Source organism: Manis javanica, chromosome 8 (genome assembly GCF_040802235.1).
Source record: "Manis javanica isolate MJ-LG chromosome 8, MJ_LKY, whole genome shotgun sequence".
NCBI lineage: Eukaryota > Metazoa > Chordata > Mammalia > Pholidota > Manidae > Manis > Manis javanica.
Genome location: NC_133163.1, coordinates 577,800 through 590,214, shown reverse-complemented (window position 1 = coordinate 590,214; position 12,415 = coordinate 577,800). Strand labels below are relative to the sequence as shown.

The following is a 12,415-nucleotide window of genomic DNA, read 5'->3' as shown; positions in this document are numbered from 1 at the left end:
CTGAAATAAGATATGCTAGACACACCGTGATAGGGACACTGCGAGCCTGAGAAAGTCCACCTGCTGTGGGGACTCCTGGACACGTGCCGTAAGCGGGCCGGACTCCCCCCTCTTCCACGGATGCCACGGCTGTGTGTTCCCTCTCCTCTGCCTGTCTCCTTTGTCTATCTCTGCTCCTTAACTCCGTACAGTTTTACTCTGCTCCACATTCATCTCACTCTGTCCCCATGTCCCCATCTGTTGTCTGTGGGGTCTTTCAACTTGTCTCGTGCAGGTTTTAATAAAAGTCCTTCTGTCACTGTGGCTGTACTTGGTCTCCTCTGGCTGACTTTCGATCTCTGTGAGCAGTTGTGTTTGGTGTTATGATTTTCATTCATAAACCCAATTGCGTCTTTTCTTATTTGTGAAGAATGTTTATGGCTGAGATTTTCATCTTTGGCAATATTTTTCTGTTGAGCTTTCTTCACCTATTGGTACATTGTGTGGCTGCTGTTTAAAATCATCAGTACTGCCCCAGTTCAGAGCTGTCACTCGTGGTTTCATGAATTAAACTCTGGACCAGCCATCTGTAGGCATTTCCTTGGGATGGGCTCAGAAGCCTCGTGGTCTCCGGCTCACTGGCAGAGACTGTGCGTGCCAGCGGTGGAACTTCAGGCCCTGTGCATCCTCTGCGAACCACACTGACCACAGGTGGATTCCCTGGGCGGCATCTGCGTCCCAGCCCCCATGCTGGTTGGTGTAAACCAGGGGTGAAGCTGTAGGAGTCTACGGAGAGGTTGTCACTCTCAGAAAGTTGATCTGTGCCGGCACCCCTGCCGAAGGGCTTGTCCCCACTATTCCTATGCAATCTGACCCTTCCTCCCGGGTGGTGTCTGGCAGATGTCAGGTCGTCCTTTATGTACATACTGGATTCTGTGGGTGATACCAGTTTCCCTGGGCTTGCTGAAAGAGGAAGTCCCGAGTTACAAAAAATATTCTATGTTTTGCTTTACACAGATCCTGGAAGGTGAGGGCAGTACTGTGTGGAGGTGTGTCTGGAAGGCAGAGCCTGAGTTGCGGGTGAGAGGTGGATGTCTGCACCACACCCCGCTGTCCCCGGGACCCCGCCCGTGCTCTCTCCATCCTGGGCCCTGCTCTGCACCCGGGGGTGGCCTGTGCAGCTGCTCATCACTGGGGCAGTTTGCATCCCGGGGCGGCGAGCATGAGCACCCCATCTGGGTCAGCCCCTACGCCCTGGCAGCTGCTGCCACAGAGAGTCCTGGGCCCTGAGCCTCCTCTGCACATCTTCCTCTTGGTTTCCAAGGAATGCAGCACAGATGGGCTCAGATGCAATGGCCCTGGGGACAGCAGTGTCCTCTGTGGGTCCCCTGAGCTCTCTGTGTACCACAGTGCCACTGTCCATAGTCCTGCCCAACATTCTCTCCCGTCTGCATCTTTTCCTGGAGCTTTGGGGTAAACTAAGCACATTTTTGGTGTGTCATCCGCGCTCCTCTTTGGCATCGCAGCTCTGCTGCACTCACACTGCTGCCCATGTTTGCTCTGGACCCTATGAGATGCCTCCTCACCCCAACGCAGCCAACGAGGGCGAAGGACATGCGCCTCGTGCGCACCAGGGAACCCGTGCTGATCCACACACCGTATGTGCCCTGCGGTGCAGGCTCTAAGGCTTACTTTAAATGGTTATGTATTTTTCCAATTTTGCGTTGGTTGTATAAAATTCATCCTCATTCAGACAAATGATTTTATATTCAATAGTGTGTAGTATATGTATTGGACAAATGTGTGTATGTATGTATATATTCATATCTATATACATTTAATATGTGTAATATAGAATATTGAAAATGAAAGTATATTTTCCGACAGCTAAACACTAGGATGTTTCCTCTCTCTATACGTTTCCTCAATGAGGACGGACTCAAGGGGCCGTCCCCCAAGGTCACGCATGTGGAAGATATATTTAGTGAGCATAATATTTTTGGATCATATTTTCTCTCCTGTGCGTTTTATAGGCATTGATAAGCTTTTTTTGAGAAATCTGGGCAGATGGACCCCGTCTTCTAAATGACCTGCTCTCCTTGGTCACCCAGAGTGTTCTGCGGTCCAGTAACTGCGACCATAAGGGCCTGACTGCTCCCGGGCGTTCTACTGCCTCGGAACGTTGGGAAATGTCTGCAATTGTGTTTTGAGTCACATGTGTTAAGCCTGGTGCTGGACCAGAGGGTTGGGGCCATGCAGGAGGGGAGGCAAGAGGGGCTCAGAGACCCTGAACTGGCCTGGAGCTTCTCTGCTTCCTGCGTGTGGGCAGTGGTGTGGGGGAGTCTCCACACAGCGCCAGGCACACCACGGGAGAGCAGGGTGCCCGGGGGTTTCGGCTGTCCTTCAGGCCCACTGCTCCCCCTGTTACCAGCACTGTCTCTCTGGGACCCAGGTTGGAGGCACCTCTGCCCAGGAGAGGAGCCCCGTGAGTGCCACCTTGAGCCCTCCGTCCATGTGGGGCACCAGGCCCTCTGGAGATAGGCCCGGGCTTATGGGTGGGTGGGTGGGTGGGAGCCAGTTGGTATGTGCCTGTCATGTAGAGCTCCCTGGTGGGCTGGGCATTCTGGGGTGTGGATGTGGCTGCCTGGTGTGGCCGAACCCCCAGAGCTGGGACAGGGAGCCTTGAGGGCCTGGGAAGGGCTGTGTGATGGGGGCTCCAGGGAGGAGGCTGCTTGGGTGGCTATGTCTGTGGGGCGGGCAGTGGGTGCAGCTGCAGGTGAGGGCAGGGGCACCACTCGCTCACAGCCAGGGCTCTGCCCCGGGTGGCCTGTCCCTGCCTGACCCCTTGTGTGCTGGCTGCCCACCCAGGCTTTCTGAAAGGGGCCTGAGGCCTGGCTGAGCTCTGGCCCATGTGGTGCTCTCCAAGCCTGCCCCCTGTGAGCTCGCACCCCGGCTGGCCCTGGGCTAGGGGCAGAGGACAGGGGGCCTGTGGTCCTGGTGGACGTGCGGGGCCAGCAGTGCTCGGGGGCCTTTGGGTGCCAGCCTCTGGGCCCGGGTCCATGGGGCGGGCGTCTGTGCCCCTGGCATTGGCTCTGCATCATGTACGGAGGTCATGCTTGCGGCCCTGGCCCCAGTGCAGGAGTGGCGGGCATGGGGTGCTCCTGTCCCCCTGAGGGGCCCTGGCCTCCAGGTCAGCTCTAGCCAAGGACCCTGGAGCTGAGCAGGAGGGCGAGGTCAGGGCCTGGACCACTGACGGCCCAGCCATCTGTCCTCATCACTGAATGGGCTCTGGGAAGCAGCTGGGCTGCTGGCGTCCCCGGGGAGTCAGTGAACAGTGCCTGGCTGGGACCTGGGCTCCCCTCTCTGACCTCGGGCTGGGGCTGGGCCCCCAGAGCCGGAGGGATGGTTTTAGCCACGACCTTTCCTGCTGTGGTAGCTCCCAGCACACCCACAGTGACGCAGGGTGGCTCAGCATCCACCAGCTGCATCCGTGACCTGGAGGCCTCCGGGGGTGGGCTGCCGGGCCAGGGTCCTGCTGGGTGGGGCTGGACCAGAAGCTGTGGGCTTCTGTGTCTCAGCCTGCCTGCGCCTGGATGGCCCTGGGCAGGTTTTACACCGAGCCTGAGTCACTGTGATCCCCACCCGTAGTTATACCCACGGTGCCTCAGGCTGGTACGAATTCCGTCAAGGGCCCCGGGCAGGGAGGCTGCTGGGCGTCCTCCCTGGCTGTGTTTCCGGAAGGCCATCTCCTGGCTCAGAGCCCCTCGACAGGCATCACTGTCTCCCTGAGGATGCAGGTGGGGGCAAGGGGGCGTGTTCTGGTTGGACAGGTTGCGTGGTGACTCAGGTCCAGGGTCCCCTCTAGAGGGCCCACTTGGGGGTGGGTCTTTCTCGCCTGAAGAGTGTCTTCATGGGACCAGCTACCATATGCCACCGTGGTTCAGGCAGGACCAGAAAACTCCTGGCCTGCTGAGGGCTCAGCAACCCTGTCCGATGGAAAGGTTGGGTTCCCCTGTACTAGATGTCTCTTCTGAGCACCCAGTGCCTGTGGGTTCTGAGGGTGCTGGGAGCTGGTCTGGTGTCAGGATGGGCCCCCTGGGTGGGTGGGCTCTGAGGCAGAGGCCAGCTGCCCCCAGCCCTCCCTGTGGGCAGAGTGGCTCCCTCCTCCCAGGTGCAGAGCATGTCTGTCCTGGATCTGAGATGCAGCCTGCGCCCTGCTGCCCAGCCTGGCCAGTGTCCGTGATGTGTTGGGTCCATCCTGTCTGCAGGGGCTGCTGCAGAGGCTGAAGGAGGGGATCCCCCATGGCAGGGGGGCAGAGGGTTCACAGAGGGGCTTTGGGGTCCTTCTGAGCCACCGTGTGGGTTGTTCTGCTGTGAGGGGCTCCTGTGCAGAATGTCCTCTCTGAGGGGAGGGGTGGGGAATGGGCACACCCTAGGACCCCATGGACACACACCCCGCTGTGGAGGTGGGAGATGAGACACACCCCGGGGCCCGGGGGAGGGTGGGCCGGGTGGGCGGCCGAGGCCCTGATCTGTGGGGAGCTGCCAGCCTCCTGTGCGGTCGCCACCGGAAACGCTGCAGCAGGTTCCCCGTGATGGAGCCTCCTGCCCTCCCCACCTGAGGGCCTCTGGCTTGTCTCAGGTTCCCTGGAGAGCATGGGGGCCCTGGGGGGGAGCTCTCAGCCTGCAGGGGCCCCGCCTGGCTCTCTGGGCAGAGCTACGCTGAGTTCCCCAGGATGTCTGGGAGGGTGGCATGTGGGGAAGGCGCCCAGCCCTGGTGGGCCGGCTGGTTTTGAGCATCAGCAGTGTCACTGTGGTCCAGCTGTACCCGTACCCACAGTGACAGAGGCCTGGGCAATATGGCCAGTCCCCAAGAGGGAGGACACGCCCCACAGCTGGTGCCCTGTCTCAGTTGGGGCCTTGGAAGGAGAGGCTGAGGCAGGTGCTTCCCTGGGAATCGCAGGGCTCAGGGCTGCCAACTGGGTGCCCAGCCCCCTCTCTGCTTGGCTGAGGGGCCTGCTCCTTGCCTCCGTTTCTCCATGGTGGAGGGGGTGCTGACAGAGCCCCTGGGTGGGGGACTGACAGAAGGCTGAGGGCTTCACTTTCCTGAGGCCTGCGGAGACCAGACAGGGCTTTTGTGCTCATGGTCTCTGCGGACGTGGTGCAGCCCCATGGCCTGTCGGGGCTGAGCCACACCCAGAGTATGGTCCCTGGACGCCGAATCCTGGCTCTGTGGCTTCGGGCCTGTGGTTCCTCCACCAAACCCTCAGTGCTACTCCCTTGGTACACTGTTACCCGCCACTGACCCCTGTACTGCCCCTCAGCACTGCCCCCTGCACTGCTCTCTCAATACTGCCCCCTCAGCATTACCCTCCCAGCACTGTCCCCAGCACTGCCCCCTTGAACTGCACCCAAGCTCTGTTCCTGTCCCTACACTCCTCCCTGGCCACACTGGACATGGCCAGTCCCCAGCAGCCTGTGATTTCTGCCTTGTACTTTGGAAAGAGTCAGCTCTGGGTCCCTGTCCAGGAGACCTCCAGCTTGGCGGCCTGCCTCCAGCGTTGCTGCAACATACTACAGGAGTGGGTGCTGCCGAGGATTCAGAGGCGGCCCCGGGCGTGCAGGTGGTGCGAGGGCTCTGAGAAATCGGCCCTTTTACTGCGATGGGTGGTCTCACTGTGGTCATAGTCACTGTAGTCATCTACACACCGTCTGACTCCCCGTGACAGTAACTAGGCCTGGCGCCAGGAGGTGGGGCCGGCAGAGGGGCCTCCTGGGGGCAGGGAGGGCCTGGACCAACAGGGCCATGGAGCAGGCTGGGAGCTGCCCTGGGCTCGGATGTGTGCCCCGTTGCTCAGGTGGGTGATTACAGGGTGGGCTGGGCAGATGGGCACAAGGTGGCCTGTCCGCTTTGCCCCTGAGCTGGCTCCTGTCGCAGTGTCTGATCCCTCCACGACCACCACTCCCCTTGCACATGGTGCCACGGAGAGACCCACGAGCGGTTCTTCATCGGAGACCTGCTTTCCGCCCAGGCCCCCACTTTCCCGCCGCCTGGGGGCTCCCACACTTGCTCTGTGCTGGGCCCTCTCCTGGGGCTGGGCTGTGTCCACGTGTGCACGAGTGCCGTCCTCTTCCTGGCAGTTCCGGGTGGACGCCCACACCCGGGGGACCTGCCTCCCTAAAATCCTCATCCTTCGTGCTTATGTTTCAACGCTGTCCGAGCTGTAGGTGGATCTCAGACTCTAACAGCCGCGCGAACCCAGCTGGCGCTGTGGTTGGGAGTTCCCGTCGTCCTCCTCGGTCCAGGGGACAGACCCCGGCGCCCCCGCCCTTGACTCGGGCCCCTCTCCGTGTGTTCAGATTGTCTGACGTCCTTCAGTGGGTTTGACCTTTCCCACAAGGTCCCTTACGTCGTTGTGAGGTGGGCCTTGTTTGTCTTGCATTTTCCAACCAGGCTTTGGCCGGCCCGCAGGAGCGGGACCGCTGCGGTCAGTCGGTCTTGCATCTGGACGTCCTGCTGATTTTCCCGTTAGTTCTAACAGCTTGTCCGCAGGTTCTGGCGGGCCTTGCTTGTAAGCGGTCATATCATTTGCAAATAATGACATTTTTGGATCTTCCCTTTCAATCTCAACAGCTATTTTTCCCTTGTCGCATAGAACTAGTACCTCCGCTGATGTTAAATGAGTGTTTCTCAAACTGTTTTGACCCCAACCCTTCTAAAAACTTTTTATGTTGTAGTCCAATACACATATATTCTTTGTATATATGTATGCACATATATCTCTACCCGAAACACGATTTTTGTGAAAATATTTACTCTTGTTATGTACCATGCGTATTCATTTTTCTGGTTTTCTTTGTTCGTGAACAACAGGCTGGCTGTGGCTCTGATCTGATGCCACACCCGCCACGAAGCCCGGCCGCACAGCCACGGTGGCCTCTTCCCTCAGACCAGATCTTGGGGGAGTGCCTCTCACGTTATCCACCAACTGTGCTTTCTGCAGCCTTATTCCCTCTTACAACACTCTTTTGTGTTAGTAATGTATTTTTAATGTTCCAGTCTAATTTCCTACTGCCTTTCCATTATGGCAGGTGTCCTGGCACCACACTCCCTTGGCTTTTGTGTATCTAAAAATGTCTATTAAATGTTCATTTTTGAAAGATATTTCCCAGGACATAGAGTTCTTGGTTGAACCCATCTTCAACACTTGAAAGATGCCATTCTACTGTTTTCTGACCACTCTTCTTTCAGTGAGAAGCCGGAGGTGATTTGTTCCCTGTGTGTGTCACATCTCTGCCTGCGTTCGAGGTGTCCTCTTCATCTCTGCTTTTTATCGGCGTCGCACATCACATTTATTGTTACAAACTGAGCTCCTTGAATCTGTAAACTGAGATTTTCACAACATTGGGATCTTTCAGTTTTTATTTTTCAGAGAGTTTTTCTGCCCCAACCCTGGCCCTTGTCTCCTGGGACTCCGATTTGACATACTTTCTAATGTTTCATAGTGTCCTGTGGGACATTGAATGTCTTCTTTGTTTAGGAATCAAAAGAATCATTATGATGTGCAGAATATATATCACATATAAAACATATGTGTTATGTAAAGCTATGTATCACATCTATTATGTATCTGTATGAATATAAACAGAGCATCTATATGTTGTTACATCTAAGTTTTCTGACCTCACTTACGATTTCTCAAATCTACTGTTAAGTTCTTCAAGTGCCTTAGAACAATTTCAGAATTGTACTTCCTGGTTCCGGAATTTCCGTGTGGTTCTTGTGAATCGCTGAGATATTTCCGTAGAGATTCTCTCCAGTCTAGTCGCTCATCATAAACATGTTTTACTCTAAGTCTCTGAACAAACTTAAAGCAGCTGCTTCAGTATCTTTGAGAATTGGGGCCTTGTCTCAGCTGATCTCCACTGACTGCTTTGTATTGAGAGACTATGGGTCTCCTTTTCTTTTTTCTTTTCACATTTAGTAACTTTTAAACATCTACCTGGTGTTGTGGATGGAAGTATTGGTTCTGAACCCCCCTCACAAAGGTGTCGGTTCATATGTCAGGAGGCAGTTTGCCTGACAGGACTCATGCTGCACAACCTGTGTGCCTGTGGGCGGCAGTAGCTGACGTGCCCTCAGTTCTTTCAACCTGTAAGCTGGTTCTTTTTGCCTGGCCCTTTGGGGTTTCCCTTACACAAAAACAATCAGGGGATCATCAGAGGATTGGAGTAACATCTGCATGCAATTCTGGGGTTCCCTCTCTGTGGCTCCCCCTTCTGAAATCTGCCCTTGGAACGCAGCCCTGTACCCCTCCGTCTGAGCCCTTGGGCCAGGATGGCTGCAGTCTGCCTGCGCTCCTGTTGCACCCGATGCCCAGGCTGCATCGGACCGACTTCCCAGGGACTCGGCTCCACGCCCGCTGCTTGTGGTTGGTCTCCGGTGCCTCCACATCGCCGTGGGCACCAGCTCACCCAGAGCTCGGTGCTGTCACACATGCTAGACTCTGCCACTGGAACCAGAGCTGCTTTCTCCCATGTGCTCTTGTTTCCATTTTCTTGTAACGACTGTGTCTCAGTGTATTTTCGCATGTTTTGCAGGTGTTCGGACATCTTTTGTGAGTCATCTGTTCACTTCCGTTGCCTGTTTCTCTACTGAGCTGTTTGGATTTTCCAAGTGATCCACAGTTCTGTATATGTCCTGGGAATGCCTGCCTGCCTGTGTACGTGATGGTGGGACAGGCCGTCCCTGCCAGGGCTTGGCTTCAGGGTGACTCCGCAGGGAGATTTCCCTGGCCCCAAGGTGGGGCTCTCCTGGCACCCGGCCTCTCAGCCCCTGACGCTTTCCACGCAGAAGGTGATCACACGGCCCTTCATGTTTATGGAATGATTTACTCTGTGTCTGCCTTTGCCCCGGATCTACACTTCCTGTGGCCAGGCCACGTCTGCCTCACTCAGCTGTCTATAGATGGATCTATTAGCCTTGATATCTATCACTTCATCTATCTATCTGTCATTCTGTCCATCCATCCATGTCTTTCTTTATCTATTCATCCATCCATTCACCCACCCACCTATCCATCCATCCATCCATCCATCCATCTACCTATCTCTCTATCTATTCATCTATCCAGCCACCTTTCTGGTTATCTATCTATCTATCTATCTATCTATCTATCTATCTATCTATCTATCATTTATGTATCAATCTACCTACCTACCTATCTATCCACCTATCTCTTTCTCTATGTATCTATCAAACATCTGTCTGTCTAGATATCCACCCATCTATTTATTTATCCCTCCATATATACAAGTCTTTCCTTTCTATCTGTCTGTCCATCTGTCCATCTCTCTATCTCCTGTTCGTTCTGTTACTCTGGAGAACCCTGACCAAAAACTGGAGAGTCAAGCGTTGCAGGCAGGTCAGATGTGGCTCCTGTTACCTTTATGCTGGTTTGAGTTTCCTGCACGTGGTAGTGATAAGGGATATATTCAACCCAGCCGTCAAGGTCAGTAAATCGCTTTTTTCCTCCAGTTGGCAAAGCCCCCCCAGCTCCCTCCTCCTCTCCTCTTTTGCCCTGTGCTTGCTTGTGCCCAGGGCTCAGACCTCGGGGATGACTCCCCTCTGGGCCCGTCAGTGTGAAATAAACCTCAGCACTCCAGGACCTCCGAGTGCCGCTTGGTTCTTCCATCAGTGATCCAGTCCAGGTTTTCCAGTATTTTCTGTAACATTTGGTTCCCTGAGTGGGAAATCCAACTGCCCTGGTCCTTTGTTGCCACCAGTTTGGGACAATGGTGGGGTGGTGATGGAACAGGAGATCGCAAGGGAGAAGGCACACCCCACCTGACCCCTCGGCAGGCTCCCGCCCATTCGCCCTGGGCTGGCCCCGCTTTGCTATTCCCGTAGGACTCAAGGAGGATTGGCAGGTGAGGACCTGGTTCTGATGTCGAATCTGATAAGGCCCCCGGGCCCCTGACCCAGTCAGTCCCACCCGTTGGAGTGGAAGGGGAGCCTGATCACCTCCTGGAGACTTCTCAGAAGTCTCACAAGTAGACATTCCCAGGGGGAGAATGTTTAAAACCTGGTCTCTGTGTGTGTATGTGTGTGTGTGTGTGTGTGTGTGTGTGAGTGCGTGTGCAGGGCAGCTGAAGTCATTCAGTCCGCATGGAGTCTATGATTCCAAGGCCTGTGCTACGGAATCTGCATGGGCCCCAATCCGCATTCACATTTGCCGTCACGGCATATCAGTGATTTAGATTCAGCTGACCTGGCCCGGGACTTCTACGGGTGTGCCTTAGTCAAGGCTGACCAAACAAAGTCTCAGAGGAGCGTGAATGGTCGGGAATCTGACTGGTCTCCTCTGTAGACGAGGCACCGCTCCCTTGTCTGTTGTCACGGCACAGACCTGGAAAGGATGCCAACAGCTTCTCTGCACCCTGTTCACAATGGAAGAGAGGATGCAGCCGGGATCCTTGATTGGGGTGCATGGGCTGAAATCACTGTCCCTGAGGCGCGCCCCGAGTGGGACTTCCCCACCTCCAAGGGACCAGCACCAGATCCGCCGATTTCAGGACGCCCTCCTCCAGGGGATCAAAGCCAGTCCAACAAGCATATGAACATGACCAAAGGATCTTCAGTCATTCAACAACCAGGTGAGTCTCCTGGGCACTTTTATGAGTCGAGACTGTGTGACACTCATCGCATTGACACCCCCTTCAGTCCTGAGTCACCAGGGAGCCCACAAATGGTCAGCACCTCACACATAGCTCAAGCCACCCCAGACATGAGAGGAAAACTCCAAAAACTTGAGGGCTTCGCTGGGATGAATATTACTCAGCTCATTAAAACTGCCAGCAAAGTATATTTAAACAGAGAAGTTCAGGCTGACAGAGAGGCTGAGGGGAAAAATGAAGAAAAAGGCAAATTTCCCGGCAGCTTCCCTTAAAGAAAGAGAGATGAGCAAAAAGCAGAGAAAAGCCAGCCGCCAGGAGGGGGGAGGCCTAGGACCCCCCAGCCAGGGGCCAGGGCACTTACTGGGAAGGGAAGGGGCACTGGGAGAACGAAGGCCCCGGTGAGGCAAAGCCCTGGAGCCCGGTTGCTGTCCGGAGGAGCCCCCCGGGCAAAGGCTCAGGGGCCCGGCAGGGACAGACTCAGAGTGACAGGGACGGGCTCTCTCATGCTCTGCCCAGGAGCCCACAGTCAGGATGAAAGTGGGGGGCAACACACGCCTTTTATGGCTGACCCAGCGGCAGAACACTCTACGGTCACCCTCCCTGTAGCTCCTTCAGCGGAAGGACTGCAACTATCCTCGGAGCCTCTGGGACACAGGCCGTCCAGCAGCACTTCTGCCAGGCCCACCAATGTGAGGTTGGAGGCCACAAAGACCGACATGTTTCCCTACCTGCCCGAGTACCCCATTCTCCTCCTCAGCCGAGACATACTCTCAAAGCTCGGAGCCCAAACAACTTCTGAACCGACTGGACGCACCAGCCTCAAACCAAACCCAGGCCAAGAGGAGCCAGGGTCCCTCGTCCTGGCAATAACCACACCCAGGGAAGAGGAGAGGAGGCTGTTCTGTGCCCAGGCCCCTCAAGTAGCCCACCTGAATGCAGAGCTGCTTCCCTCTGTATGGACTGAAGACAGCCCACCTGGACTTGCTCATAACTGACCCGCTGTCACTGAAGAATTAACCCCAGGGGCCCCACCACAAAGACAGCGGCAGTGCCCCCATCACAAGAGGTGAGGGCAGGCATCCAGGAGCTCCTGACCAGACTCAGAGAGGCAGGCATTCTAACCGAGTTCATCGCCCCGGAACACCCCACATCTGCCAGTCAGGAGGCCAGGAGGAGGGCACCGGCCTATTCAAGACCTGGGAGCCATCAACAGAGTGACTGTTCTTTACACATGGTGGTCCCAAATCTGTACAGACTCCTCAGCCAGATCCCAGGATCTGCCAAATGGTTCACTTGCCTGGACTTAAAGACTCTTTTTTCCATCTCTGGCTGGTACCCCAAAGCCAGCTCTTGTTTGCCTTCAAATGGACTGAACCAGATATGGTGTGGCAGGTGCAGTTAACATGGATGCGGCTTACACAAGAGTTCAAGAACTCACCCAGCCTCTATGGAGAGGCATTGGCAGCAGACCTTGCCAGCTTTCTGAGGGAAGCTACATGCTGTGCCCTCCTGCAGTTTGTACATGACCTCCTCCCTGCCAGTGACACCCAGGAAAACTGTGCAAATGTCACAAAAGCCCTCCTGTACCTCCTGTCTTGCAAGTCTGCATTGCAAAGAACACCAAAAAGGAAACAACCCTATAACACAGGGAACCAGCAGGCAGATAAGGCAGCTAAAACAGTGGCCAATAAAAACAGAAAAAGCTCCTTCCCTCACCATGGCCCAGCACCCCCATGGAGGCCCCTCCACCCGGGTACAC

General features: G+C 55.6%; 1 pseudogene; it reads right to left on the bottom strand.

The window, feature by feature from the left end:
* The window catches only part of LOC118967143 (immunoglobulin heavy constant mu-like), a 103,852-nt pseudogene that overhangs the window by 15,187 nt on the left and 76,250 nt on the right, over positions 1-12,415 (bottom strand).